The sequence below is a fragment of the Corvus kubaryi genome, unplaced genomic scaffold, assembly GCF_017639235.1.
Source record: "Corvus kubaryi isolate FWS band 111438036 unplaced genomic scaffold, C.kubaryi_AGA036_p1.0 37385, whole genome shotgun sequence".
Taxonomy (NCBI): Eukaryota; Metazoa; Chordata; class Aves; order Passeriformes; family Corvidae; genus Corvus; species Corvus kubaryi.
The window spans coordinates 5,598,351-5,611,908 of record NW_024581127.1 but is presented as its reverse complement, the minus strand read 5'-3'; the positions used below and the strand labels follow the sequence as shown (position 1 = coordinate 5,611,908).

Here is a 13,558-nt window from a genome sequence, read left to right as displayed (position 1 = left end):
TTGGATCAGATCTAAAAATCCGTGATAAAGTATAAATGTGTATTAAAGTATAAATGTGTATTACCAAGCTTCTTCAAAAAGAAATAAATAGCCTTTTTACTTAACACCTAAATAACATGATGGCAACATGGCTACAGTCCTCTACAACTCTAAGATGTTGCAGCAAGGCTTGTAATGTTGTGCCCTCCTCCTCTCCCCAGCCCTCAAAAAATTTCAGAGCCAAACAAGGACAAAGTTGCCTTTGAGCTGGTTAATGTGAAAGGATTTTTCAGAACACTTTTTGAATCATGAGAATAAACATATAGCACAACTGCTTCCACTAAGGTGACCAAAGGCATGGTCTCATACTCCTCAAACCCAGCACCAACTATCACCTTCAACAAATAAATTTATGGCACTTAGACTTTTGACTTTGTCCTAAAAATTATAGTGATTAAATAAAACACTAGAAAAGCAAAGTCAGTACCAGAATTGAGTAACAGCTTTTCACAGCACACTTATTAGGGAAGGTGGTAAGATTGGCTGCAACAAATCATGCCAGGTGAAACCAAAGTACAGATCTTTGTGGGAAATCTAGGCTAAGCCTGTTTTCATTACTCACATTTTCAGACACTTAGACCACCCCAGGCATTCTATAGAAAGGAGATTCTTGCACATATTGAATTTGCCTCTTTTTTTCAGTTAAATTGGTCATTCATTATGTTGAGCTCTGCTCTAACACACAGCACATATAGCTTTCTTTCATAAGTTATGTTGAGGGTTGTGTTTGGGTTTTTTTTCATTTTGGCATAACAGGGAACAGACAATTATTGTGAGGTCTGATTGTCTTCATATTTATGTTTTTGGCTTAAAAAAGTATTCGTCTTTCAGAGCAACCAGCTACAACTTCAATGGTCATGAATGTGAATGAATATAAAAAACAAAGAACATGCCTGGTGTCTGACTTGTCAAATACTACGGACCCACCCTACAGCACTCTTTAAAACTTGAAATAATCCCAAAATAGTTATGAAGACATCAATGAGTAGTCTACACCAGAGTTTCAAAGCTGAGTAAGAGATCTAGTACTCCAAATCCTATGAAGTGCAATTTACAATTTTAATCTTGCATCCACCTCAGTATTTGCCCTGTCAGTAGCTGAGGGGAAATATCAAAGGAATATGAAAGCTCTAAAATATTTTTAGCCTGAAGAATAGCTGCTGCAGTATAATTTTAAGTATAATTTACACTTGCTGAGGATATATCTTGCTTTCAGATTCTCCCTCTCTATTCCAAATATAATTCTCTCCATCTTATTCTAAAAGGTTAAATGATTTATTTATTCACTTTATATACCACAGTGTCATTGAGGGGATATGCTACTAGGATAGCAACAGTAATATAATGGTGTCATATGCAAAGAGATGTTACATCAACTCTTAAGGTGAAGGTAGACAAAGCTATCTGGTTTATCTGGTTTTATTTATCACTTACACATGCACACATACATCAGTGAGTGACCTGGGTAGCATCTCACAAAGTATAAGATACATTGCAGTTCACAAACCCTTAGCTGTATTCTCTCTTTAACAGAAAGGCGTTCTGATGATGATTCTCACATTGTATTCACCCACAATCTTTGCAGAGCAAAATTATTAAGGCAGTATCTTCTTCATTTTGCAGATATCCCATGCTACTGTTTGTCAATGGTTTAGTGAAACCCATGGTGTCTCTGTGACAGCCTTTCAGCAAATAATACCACCAGTAGGAAATATTCAAGGAAAAGCCATCTCATAGCCAAGAGGTCAAACATGGACCATTGCATACAGGGCATCACTAAATGTCAACAGCTAGCTGCACAACTGCGCTGAGGGAGAGCATTGTGTCAGGGTGATGGAAGGGTCAAGGCCGCGATGGTGCCAGTTGAAGTAGCACATTTCTACAGGAAGATTTAGAAGGATGAGTAATGGTGAAGTGGAAGCTTGAAGACAGTCATTCAAAAAGGAGGCTGAGGGGTGCCCTCATTCCTCTCTACAGCTTTCTGAAGACAGGAAGTGGAGAAGGAGGGAGATTCTGATCTCTTCTCCCTTACATCCAGAGATAGGCTGAATGGGAATGGTTCAAAACTATTTCAGGGGAGGTTTAGACTGAACATTAGGATAAATTTTTTTACCAGAGAGTGGTTGAACATGGAAGATTTCCTAGAGAGGTGATCAGTGCCTCAAGCACGACAGTGTCTAAGAGGCATTTGGACAATGCTCACCAAGGCTTTAATTTGATCAGCAATGATTTGGTCAGGCAGTTGGACTAGATGGTTGCTTCAAGTCCCTTTCAACTGGAACAGTCTATTCTATTCAAATCTCATCTAGTCTAGTGTATCCTAATATCTTCTATTCAGTCAGAACACAGTATGCCAGATGCAAGGTTTAGGCGGTAAAGACTGAGGACACAGAAGAGTTATATTCCTTTAGCCATTCCAGGAGGATGTCCACAGTAGACTGCAAGGCATGTAGATATCAAATGCTTTGCAGATTTAAAGTCTTTCTTTATGTACACATACATTTATACTCATGTACGTACACACAGGAATTTACTGTCAGTGCTTTTGTGATAGCTGAATTTGCCTCTTGAATTATCACTGAGTATACCTACAAAAATTAATCTGACAGGGTGAAGCTCTCCCTTCTACATACTGAATCTTAGTAATTCTTCACATTGTATTCTCCATGTCCAGATTCTCTCCGTGAACTAACAGCAAATTTGTATTTTGTCAGTTCAGTCCATTTCTGTGCTCACTTTGTGTCCAGATTAACAGTAGATTTGCTAACCCTATCTAAGGTTAGCAGGCACTATTAGAAAATTGTGCATATTTATGGGGAGAAAGAATAAAAACCAGTATACTTTTGCCTTTTACATTGCAACAGATTAGGTTTATTGTTAGGTATGTGAAATACTATTAGGTAGACTTTAGTACTTAATATTTCTGTTTTAACTTAATGTTCTTTAGTTCATTTTATTCTTGAAAACTCTCTATAGCCATGAAGTGTTGATCATTTAGAGTGCTTAAAGGATTTTTGTAGCATAGAATTTTGTGGTGAGAATTGCTGAGGTACAGTTAAATGACTGGATACACTTGTTAATTATTTGCTTAAATTAGGTAACTTATTATTTTCTGCTACACACAGGAAAATTAATCAGAGAGTTGTCCTGGAGAGCAGAGTGAAATGAGAAGAAAAGAGAAAAGAGTTCAGGCATAAGATAAAACCAAACCATCATGCTATTGATAAGCAAGACTAAGCACTCCTGTTCAGTCATCCCCAGGTGATTACTAATTTTTTAATAAGCCTTCTTGGCAGGTTTTATGCAAACTTGCATCGTAAACAATGTTTTATATAGCCAGTTAGATAAAATTTACTTACAATTTACCCACAGTTATCTTAGAAATACCATATAATGAGATTTTTTTTCCACAGATAAACACCCTTGCCTTTGCCATACACAATAAAAGAGTTCAAAAAAAGGTTAACCAGTATCAAGGCAAGGTTTGTTTGGTATTCTTTTTTTTTAACTTGCCTGGATCTTTCTTTTCTTTGTGATCAAATAATCATAGCAAGTCTTCTAATTCCTATATTCTATCCCCTGCTGAATGAGTTATGTATTCTACATAACATTTCAAAACAAACTCAGTACACTTCTGCCCGTGCTAGTGACTATATAACTCTTGGTCCTACGTAAAAAGCTAATTAAATAACTGAATAGTTAGGCAAGTGCCATTATTTTCAGTTACACTGTCTAAAATTAAAATTTTTAACTAGAGCCTAAGCTGACTCATCACATTCCTGCAGAAAGAATGCTGGGTCAACACACTCAGTTTAACTCTTCCAAGACTCTAGCATGGTTATCCTTAGCTTAAAAACTTCTCTAATTGCTATTATTACAAAAATGAATTAATGAGAAGTTCAGAGCATACTAAAGACAGTTTAATATGCTCTGAACATCAGTTTAGAGTGAAAGTACGACAAATGAACAAACACTTCAAATACTCCCTGAACAAAGGAACAATGAGAAAGCATAAAGGCATTGCCATGGTTTAGCATAGTTTGGGGTTTTAGTTAAAGAGGGCTCCATCAGCCACAGAAGCGATTCTCTTGCAAAGAGGTGCTTACAGCTTCCTCTAGACCCGACACAACCAATCAACTGGCTAGTTTGAATACTGGCAACTTTTTAAAGCCACTTAAGAAGCCTGACATGCCTCTGTGATCCACATTTAAGAACGAGCAAAGCCCGGGAACGTTCCCTTGCTTCCAGCTTTTGGACAGGTAACGTGGGGGCCCACAGCCCAGCGGGGCCGGGCCCAGCTCGGCGCTGCCCAGCCAGGTCAGCCGTGGCGCGGCTTGGCTGAGATCTCAGCCACTTCTGCTCGCTGGACACCCGGCACAGCCCCCTCAGTGCGGGCCGAGCCGGCCGGGACACAGCCACCCTGGAGCCGAGTGGCCCTGTTCCATCCACGGCCCTGCTCCGTGCAGGCGGCCCCACGGCGTGGCCAGGCCAGGCCAGGCCAGCCCTCACCCAGTGCAGCCAAAATTCATCTGAGGCCGCTGTCTGGCAAAGATCATGTGACCAACAGCGAGAGGCAAATTCCAGCTGCAAGGCCTGGGTGAGATTAACTCTTTTAGTGTTGTAAGATTCCTCCAGAACAGATGAAGCCTGCAGACACCAATCCTCTCCCAAGTCAGAGGAAAAGGAAAGGTGAAGGCACGTGAAGAAAACACCATAAAGACACCAAAGTCAGTGAAGAAGGAAGAGCTGAAACCCCGAGAGAGGAGAAAGAGGAGATGCTTCAAACCTAGAAGCTGAAATTCTGTTGTAAAGCTCTGGTGATGGACTATGATACATCCAAGCACCCATTGTAATTTCATGAAAGCATGGGCGGTGGAATGTTCAAAGTGCAATTGTGAGCAAAAGTACCTGTGCTGAAACAAGCAAATGTTGAAGTAGCTGTGATTTGATGAGAAGCTTGAACAGAGAGAGATGAAAGTCTCTTACTCCCAGGGAAGAAGACCTCTGTTCCTAGAGATGAAGATGCTCCCAGAGATAGGTGAAGAGACCCTTTGTTTCTGAACAGCTCAACCTTAAAATGGTACCCCAGTAGCTCAAGATGGAGCCCTGAAAAGCAGTTGTGGGGAAAGCTGTAAGACAAGGGAAGGGACTTTCACATGTGAGCAGAGAACCAACCTGGGCGGCTGTCTTGCTGTGACATTGAGGCCATAAGAGAACTGTTTCTTGTGGAGATGTCTCCATAGCAAGAGCAAGAGAGACTCCTCTCCCTAAGTGAACTGAATACGACTATTAGAGAGGTGGTAAACTGACTGAAAATCTCAAGGGTTGTCTTTTTATCTTGTCAGTGGGAGAAGGGAGAAAGGTGGGGGGAGGAGAAGTGTTCTGAAGGTTTAGTCTGACTTTTTTTCTTTCTTTTAGGTCTGTTAATAAACTTCTTTATATTCTTTTAAGTTTTGTGCCTGCTTTGCTTTCTCCTAATTCTTATCTCACAGAAGGAAAATACATAAGTAATGGATATTTCGAACCAAACCACTACACTTAATTGGTGTTTCCGGCCGTTTTACGAACTGAACCTGCTACAGGCATATTCTCTGTTTCGACCATATTTCAGGTCAGTTCTTTAAAGTATCAAAATAACTCCATTTTATGCATCAAATAGATAAGTTTCTAGAACAACTCACAGCCTAGGAAGGTATGTGTGTAAAATACCCTGATTTTCATAAAACCATGGAATGATTAGGGTTGAAAAAGACCTTAAAGATCTAGTTCCATGCCATGGGCAGGGACACCTTCCACTAGACCAGGTTGCTCAAAGCCTCACCCAGCCTGACCTTGAACACTTCCAGGGATGGGGCATCCACAGCTTCTCTGCACAATCTCTTCCAGTGTCTCACCATCCTCACAGTAAAGAATTTCTTCCTAATATCCAATCTAAACCCAGTGTCTTTTGGCTTCAATCCTTTCAACCTTGTCCTATCACTGCATGCCCTTATGAAAAATCCCTCTCCAGCCTTTTTGTGGGCCACCTTCAAGTACTGAAAGCCTGCTAAAAGGTCTTCCTGAAGCCTTCTCTCTTTCCTCAAATTATTGCATTATATTTCTAATGAGAACAAAGTCATTCTTGCTTTTACCAGACATGAACTGACAACAGTATCTCCTTGAGAATTCAAACAACAGGGTTGTCTTAAGAACCAGGAAGGTCAAGGACACCTGATATGTTTATTGGCAGAGGCATCTATATTCTAAGCACAGCAAATTCAGATCCCAGTGAGAACAAAACAGAATCCTCTGGAGAAGAAGCTCAGGTCTTTGCTTTGCTGTGCACAGACTCTCTTCAATTGGACAGTGGTTATCTCTTTAATTTTAACATGTTAGGTGTGTTCCCAGGTAGGAACAAAACGTTAAATACTGTGACTTCACAGAAGTACAGATATATCTGCTCCCAACAGATTTTAAATGGTGATTTTAATAAGCTCAAAATCTGTTGAAGTCCCTTTTAAAAGCTGATGATAAATATTAGAAAATAAATTGGGCTGCATCTCTTTTAACTAATGAAGCCAGACCACTGATTAAGCTGAGCAGGGGAAAATTCACTGGCATAAGAGATATGAGAGAAGTGGTCTAGCAAGGTTTTAATTAGTCTCTATCTTGAGAGCAGGTAAGAGGAAACTTTGAGAAATGGTCATAAATGCCATTATGCGTAAAAACACAGTGCAAGTCATCAAGCTGAAATATGAAAAAATATGTGCAGCTGCAATAATGTAGGTTACATGATCAAGTTTACCTTCAATAGTATAGATAACAGTAGGATCTGGGTGGATTTTCTAGACATAAACAATATTCATGTGGCTGTATTCCTTGTTCTTAATGTATTAATGTAGGCAGGCTCCATCATTTTATCTGAGAACTTTGCAATCAGTAACATGATTTCCCCATCTGTGAGAGAGGTACAAACTATAGTCCCCTTTTAATAAACAGAGAAATGAGGCAAAGGACAACCAAAGATAGTGTTTATGACACTTGAGTCTACGTGTCTACAACACAGTCACCTGCATACAAACCAAACATTCAATTCCCTTTGCATATAATGATCAGAAACAGGCACATCTACACAGATTCCTCAAACTTATCTTTAACAGGACGTTGAACTGAATCATGTCTCAAAACACCCATTTCTTCCCACTGGTTGTCTAACTAAAGTGCTCAAACAACTGCAACAGACATCTAGAGTTAGGTGAGTTGAATGACAAATGACTCCCCAAAATCTGAGAAGAGAGCTGAAGGTGGAGAGCCTGGATGGAGACCCAGCTCCTGTCCTTTCCACTGGAGCAAGTTCTCAAAACTGAAAATATACCATATAGCACAACTGCTACAGCTTATGAATACCAGAAAAAATACCCTTTATCTATTAAAGAAAAATTAAAAATATTTTAATGTCCTAGTTCAATAAATAATGTTTTCACCAACTTAAAATATATTTCAGAGGGTGTAAGCTTCAAGAAGAGTCAGCCAACTTCACAAAAATGGCCATGTGTGAAATCATAAAATGATACATTACACTAATTGAGGATTAACAGAATCAGACTTAAAAATCAAACTAAAAATAAGCTAGATAAAGAACATTCCTCAGAAAGCAACAAAGCTAATATTAAGTTACTATACCTAAATGTGGGACAGTTTTCCTGCATGGTCTTGCCTGCATCCCTGGTTTGTCAATGTGCACCCAAAATCCCCAAGATCAAAGGACAGGACTATAATTTTGTTTAGAAGGTGCACCAAGCACACAGGTTCTTTTCCTGGCTGATACCTTCTCTGGCCTGACAACAGAAATGCAAGTATGCAGAAGACACAGGTCACTTCCCCACCTTGCTGGGACACTGTTCAGGTGCATCTCCTGGGGCCAGGACTGTGATGCACATACACACAGTGCAGACACAGTCGCAGGAACAGCTTGAGGTTAAGCTACCTTGTCAAAGCTACACTCTGTGTTGATAAAAAGGAGAAATCACAACAGATCTGTCAAATTTATCTCCAAAGACACATAAAAGTTGCTGCACTCCAAAGTTTCAGAGGTTTTTTTTAAACAATGCAGTAAAGATACACTTCTTTTTGTCTGATTAAGGAGAAAAAGCAGCTGTGAACTGTACTTGCTACAGATTAAATGCCCTGACAACACCTAAAATTGATTAATCTTCTAGATAACATTGCTTTAACGTGACACGTGAGAAAATATCTAAGGTGACAGTCCACTTTTGATAAGTGATTTCTGTTAATAAATTGGCATTTAAAACACATTAGTATTTAAATACTCCTATCTGATTTACGAGAATGGCAGAAGTAACTTCCTGTGAAAATTTAGTCCTTCGATTTTGAAAAAGAAGCAGTAGAAAAGACTCTCCTGATCAAAAAGAACAATTTGTTTAGGAATCTGGAAAGCTGAGTCAGTAGCAGCTGTATGCACAGAAACGAAGATGGCTTCACTTAGATGATGGAAAGGTCACTACTGGGTGTATGCTATTTATGTTAAAGTAGATTACACATAGAACAAAAAATCCATTTGAAAACTTTCAGAATCTGCAGGTGAGTGGAAAAATAGGGGTAACATGATTTTCCTTTTAAGGTGGTGTAAGGTCTAGAGTCAAAGTCTAGCAGTTGTAGTGTCTGACTGCTATACCTATCAAAAACATAATAGCCAAACCAAGGAGAATAGCAGTGCTGGCTGTTTGAAGTGAAAGTCCTGCTTGGTCTAAGAAAGATGGCACTTATTGCTAAAACTTGGGCTTGCCTGGGCTTTTGGGTAAGTACAACTCTGGACAATACTGGAACTTCTTTGTTACACTTACTTTTTTTTTTTTTACATATAATAAATGCTAGGGATAGGAAACACAATAGATATTTTCCAGTTGAAGACTGATGTGACTTGTCTCATTTGATCTACATAGTGTTCTTGGAAAAAAAAAAAGAAACAAAACTACAGTGTTGTCTACTGTTATCTTGAAAGGAACAGTTTAAAAAGATGTGGAAAACCAACAGTTCCTAGGAAGTGTGGCAGAAGTAATTACTTCGGGAACCCAAAATACTCAGAATCATTGAATACTAAAAATACTAAATACTAAAAAGACATGAAGACACAATCTTTTCTGTAATCAGTTTGATTCACGTAAGTGAAGTCACACTTTTCATTATTTAGGAGAGAAAAACAAAGAGAAGACTCAAAGGTGAAACTGGATACTGGGCTATTTGCTAATTTCCAAGACTGAAGAGAATTAAAATTACTAAAGTAATATTGTAGCAGATTGCTGTATTATATTGTTTTGAAGTGCAGGAAGAAAAAGAAAATGAAAAAGAGAAAGAAAATGGAAAAAAAGATAAATAAGAAATGTTATTCCTAGTGTTATTTTCTGAAAGGGTTCTGAATATTAAACACAGTCAAGAAAGAAGAGATACAGGAGAGAACTAAATGACTGGGTATTTGTATAACATCTATTAGCAAGTTTTATGAATCCAAAAGGAGGAATTGTATTAATACTACTACGAACATGAGGAATCTTGAATACATTCTTAATCCTTTACTTCAAGGTTCTCAGGAGATGATCGAGTTGAACTTTCTTCTCAATGCAGGTCACATCAGGTTGCTAAAGGCTTAAAACTGCCATATCCAAAAATACTTTGAAGAATGGAGACTGCCTAACCTCTCAAGGCATTCTGTTTTCCTACTGGACCTGGTGTCCCCTGGTTCTCCCAGGGGGAATTTTTCTCCATACATAGCCTGAAATACTTTTATTTCAACTTACGTCCACAGTCTCCTGTCCTCCTACCTGCACCACAGTGAAAGCCCATCTTTTCACAAACGGCCTTGAGGTACCAGAGGCTGCTGTGAGGGTCTCTCCCACAAAGCCATCTCTAGGCTGAAACAACTCTGGTCCATCAGCTTCTCCTCAACTGGGCAGGTGCATCAGCCCCTTACCATCTTGGTGGCCCTCCACTGAACTTTCTTTAGTTAATCCATTTATTTCCTCAAAGAAAGAAGGGGGCAAGTGGACAAGGATGCACCATTTTAGACACCATCTAACAAGTGCTGAGTAAAAGGAAGTAATAATTTCCCTCAGCCCTGCTAAAACAGCCCAGGATGCTGTTGGCCCTCTTCTGAGATTCACTGCTGGCTCATGCTCTGCTTGCTGTCTACCAAGACTCTTTAGTTCTTCACAGCAGAGTTTTTCCCAGCTAGTCCTCTAATTCTCTCCCCAGTATAGGATTGTTCTCCAGTTGTTTCCCAGTGTCACAATTCTCAATTAAATATTTTTTCCCTGAGAACCACAACAGCTTTTTAGCCTGCCCAGGCTAAATTACTAGCATTAATAGCATTCCCTGTTTTTCAGGTGTATACGTAAATAAAATTACCGTGATGGACTTAGTTTGAAAAGATTGACTTAGCTGTCTCAAACAGCTGTAATTAAAATACTGCCATATCTGTTAATTTAGCCAGAATAAGAAGCCAGCCAATCACTTCCATGAGTACTTCTGGACTCATTTCCTAAAGCCAGCAGAACTCATCTACACCTCCTGCTATCTGTCATTCACCTGACAGTGAATGGCATTTCTGCTTCTATCTGCACGAGGAGGGGAGTTAAAAGCTGCCATTACAGCCAGAATTAAGGAGCACAAATGGCTTGCCAGCCATGTTCAGGGCACGAGAATGTAGATCTTACTGAAGGAGACTAGAAGGAGTTGGCTTCCCCATCTCAGGGAAGTGAAAAGTGAGAGGGAGTTTATTTTACAAATAAATCATGCTCTGTAAGCTACATAGGGGAAAAAATTATTTAGACAATAAAACGATTCTGCCGTTAGAACAAAGGCATAAATTTGAGGCTGGCAAGTGGAAAGCTTCTAAGGGTTATGGTACTGCAACAAACCTCTTCCATTTGGGCAGCAGAGGTGAGGAACCTAACTGGTTTTAAGACATGGAGAGAAATTTATGAAAGGTATTACATGGGTTGGTGATGTCAGCCAAATTGGTGATTCAGGAGATCTCTTCTAGTCTTACTGTGCTGAACATTTGCATCATGACTATTTTTTTATAAAGTGGCCAGTGAAAAATATCAAGTGTATTATTCTAATTAAAAATTAAAGAAATATAAATGACAGAAAGTTAACCTCATTGTGATAAGCAATTAACAGAATTATGCTGTGATTGAAGCTGGTGCATAATTAACAACTGCTGTAAATGATGTTATCCATCTAATTTGCCCAGATTGGAATAGCATTATTCTTAGGCATGTTTAGCAAGTTCTGTGGTAATACGCACTTGAATGAAGTGCTCTTTACTAATGTGTTCAAATTCACAAAGCTGTTACTAGAATTGCAAATAAGGTACACACCAGCATCATTTCCTCTGCCCATTACTGTCTCTTCTTTGGAACTATCCTTGACAGAAAATCAAATTATAACAAGTCCAAAAGATGTTTGCACAAATTGAGCTGAAGTAGTGTTATTAAACATGAAAAATGTGCAAAAAAACCATCATGATGAACCAAGTGGGACTGAATTCAAAACACAAGCTGCTGCTGAGTAGAAAGGAACAAGAATCATGGAGCTCACCAGGGGACAGAGGAAAACACTCAAGGTAGAATTCACTTAACAAGTGGAAAAGGGAAGAATATTTTTTCAAGTGGTCTATATTTAAGGCCCAGAACTGAAGAACCTCTGATCATTCAAAGTCAAATGAAATCAGTCAAAAAAACCATCAGCTTTCAGGTATAAGGTCTTCATGGTCAATACATATTGGAGTTGTAAAGTTCTTAATTAGCTGACTAAAGAAGACCAATTAAAAAAAAGAAAGAAGTAACAAGTGGCTCACAAGTCTTCCATTCAACTTTTCCCAGAAGGATATTGAAAAATATGAACTGGAGAAAGTAATAAGATATGATGAGGAACAATTGCCTGATGAGGAGCACACACAGCCTTGGGTGGACAAAATAATGATATCATTCAGCAAAAAATTCTGGGGTGTGCATACCTTCCACCAACCTACCACCAGCACCAGCTTCTCCAATTTAATAGGTATTTATATGGCTTTCAGAAGCACATGATCTTTACAACTGATTCATCTCTAAATGGCCATCAATTTCTGAGTGAGACGCATGTTGAAATAGGACAGGAAATTAGTCTCTAGCAAGCAAGGAGGTTAGTGAAGCATGCAGCAAAACTTTACTTACCTTCAAAAAAGAAAACAACAAAGTACAGACACTTCAGTTCTTCATACACAGGTGAGGAAAGGCTGATTTCCTAGGCTGAGTTTCCATCCTCATATCTACGTAATACCTGCAGCCAATAAGAGTAAAATAAATGCTAAGCTACCTGCAATGCAAACCAACTATGCTCCTAAATAAAATTCGTATTTGGAGTATAAAGGTTGAGAATACAGTGCTTTCATTCAAGGTATAAAGGCATTTCTGAAGATTAAAGAAAATTCTTAAGTCATTGGACAACATTGATGTCAGATTTTCTTCCACTTGTACAGGAAAAAAGCATAGAATTTATACAATGTCTTGAAATACAACCTGGAAGGATTACATATAGGGAATAGAAGACAAAATGGTTTTTAAGACTGCGGTTCTGTTGACATAGAAGCATATGAATAAAAGATCCCCTGCTCTTTGGATAACTAATGTTTAGGTAGACTGGGTAAACTACATAGTAAAACAGGATTCGTAGTAGAAAAGCCTGAAAGAAAAACTATTTTAATTTGACTACGTGCACAGCACCTCAAAAAGGATAAAGACATGAAAGAAACAAAGGGACATTTTGTAGTAACCTTGAGAACTACTTTACAACTCTTGCAGCCTTGCTGACTTTTCTTGGGTGGGGTGAACTGCACTTTTAAATGCTAAGCTTTAGCTAGGCAGGCACTACCTATTTATTGCTTTATATATATTTATTTCAATGTCACCTTTTAATTCTATATATTCTTATGAATGTGTAGTCTATGCATTTATGAGCAACTGCTAAATCCAAACAAAATATGCACTGGTCACTCATAAAGCTCTGAAAGACAATTTGCTTTCTGCACCCCAAATATAACCTCATGCTATTAAGTTCGAAATAAAAGCATGTCATCTTTAGGTTTTCGTATTTCAAAAATATCCACTTGCTTCAGCAACATTCTTTGCTTTGCCTTTCACATTACTTGAAACCTTATGGATAATACATACTACTTTCCCTTGGAAGAAACTGACACACAGAAAATCACTTCTAAACACTAGGGATGAAACTAGCTCCCCTTATTTAGATACAACAGGACTTTAGACAAGAACAGAGATTCTTACAGTCTAAACTGTAAGTCTGCTGAGGTACTACATTCTTTATTGATCTTGTAAACTGCAGTGAATGCAAAATAGAAAGCAGTAAAATTATTAGCCCATCAGTACTTTCTGTCCTCAGAAGTGATACTGTTACACCAGCATGCCAGATTGATTCTGGCATTATCATATATTAGAGTATTTTATTCAATAGTTAAACA

General features: G+C 38.6%; 1 protein-coding gene across 1 annotated transcript in view; it reads right to left on the bottom strand.

Annotated features, from left to right (window-relative positions):
* Nucleotides 1-12,358, bottom strand: part of HNF4G (hepatocyte nuclear factor 4 gamma) — a 36,251-nt gene extending 23,893 nt beyond the window's left edge. The window contains exon 1 of the mRNA XM_042036422.1: nucleotides 12,255-12,358. The gene's annotated coding sequence lies outside the window, so the exon portion shown is untranslated. The remainder of the gene's footprint in view (nucleotides 1-12,254) is intronic.
* Between the last annotated feature and the right edge of the window lie 1,200 nt (nucleotides 12,359-13,558).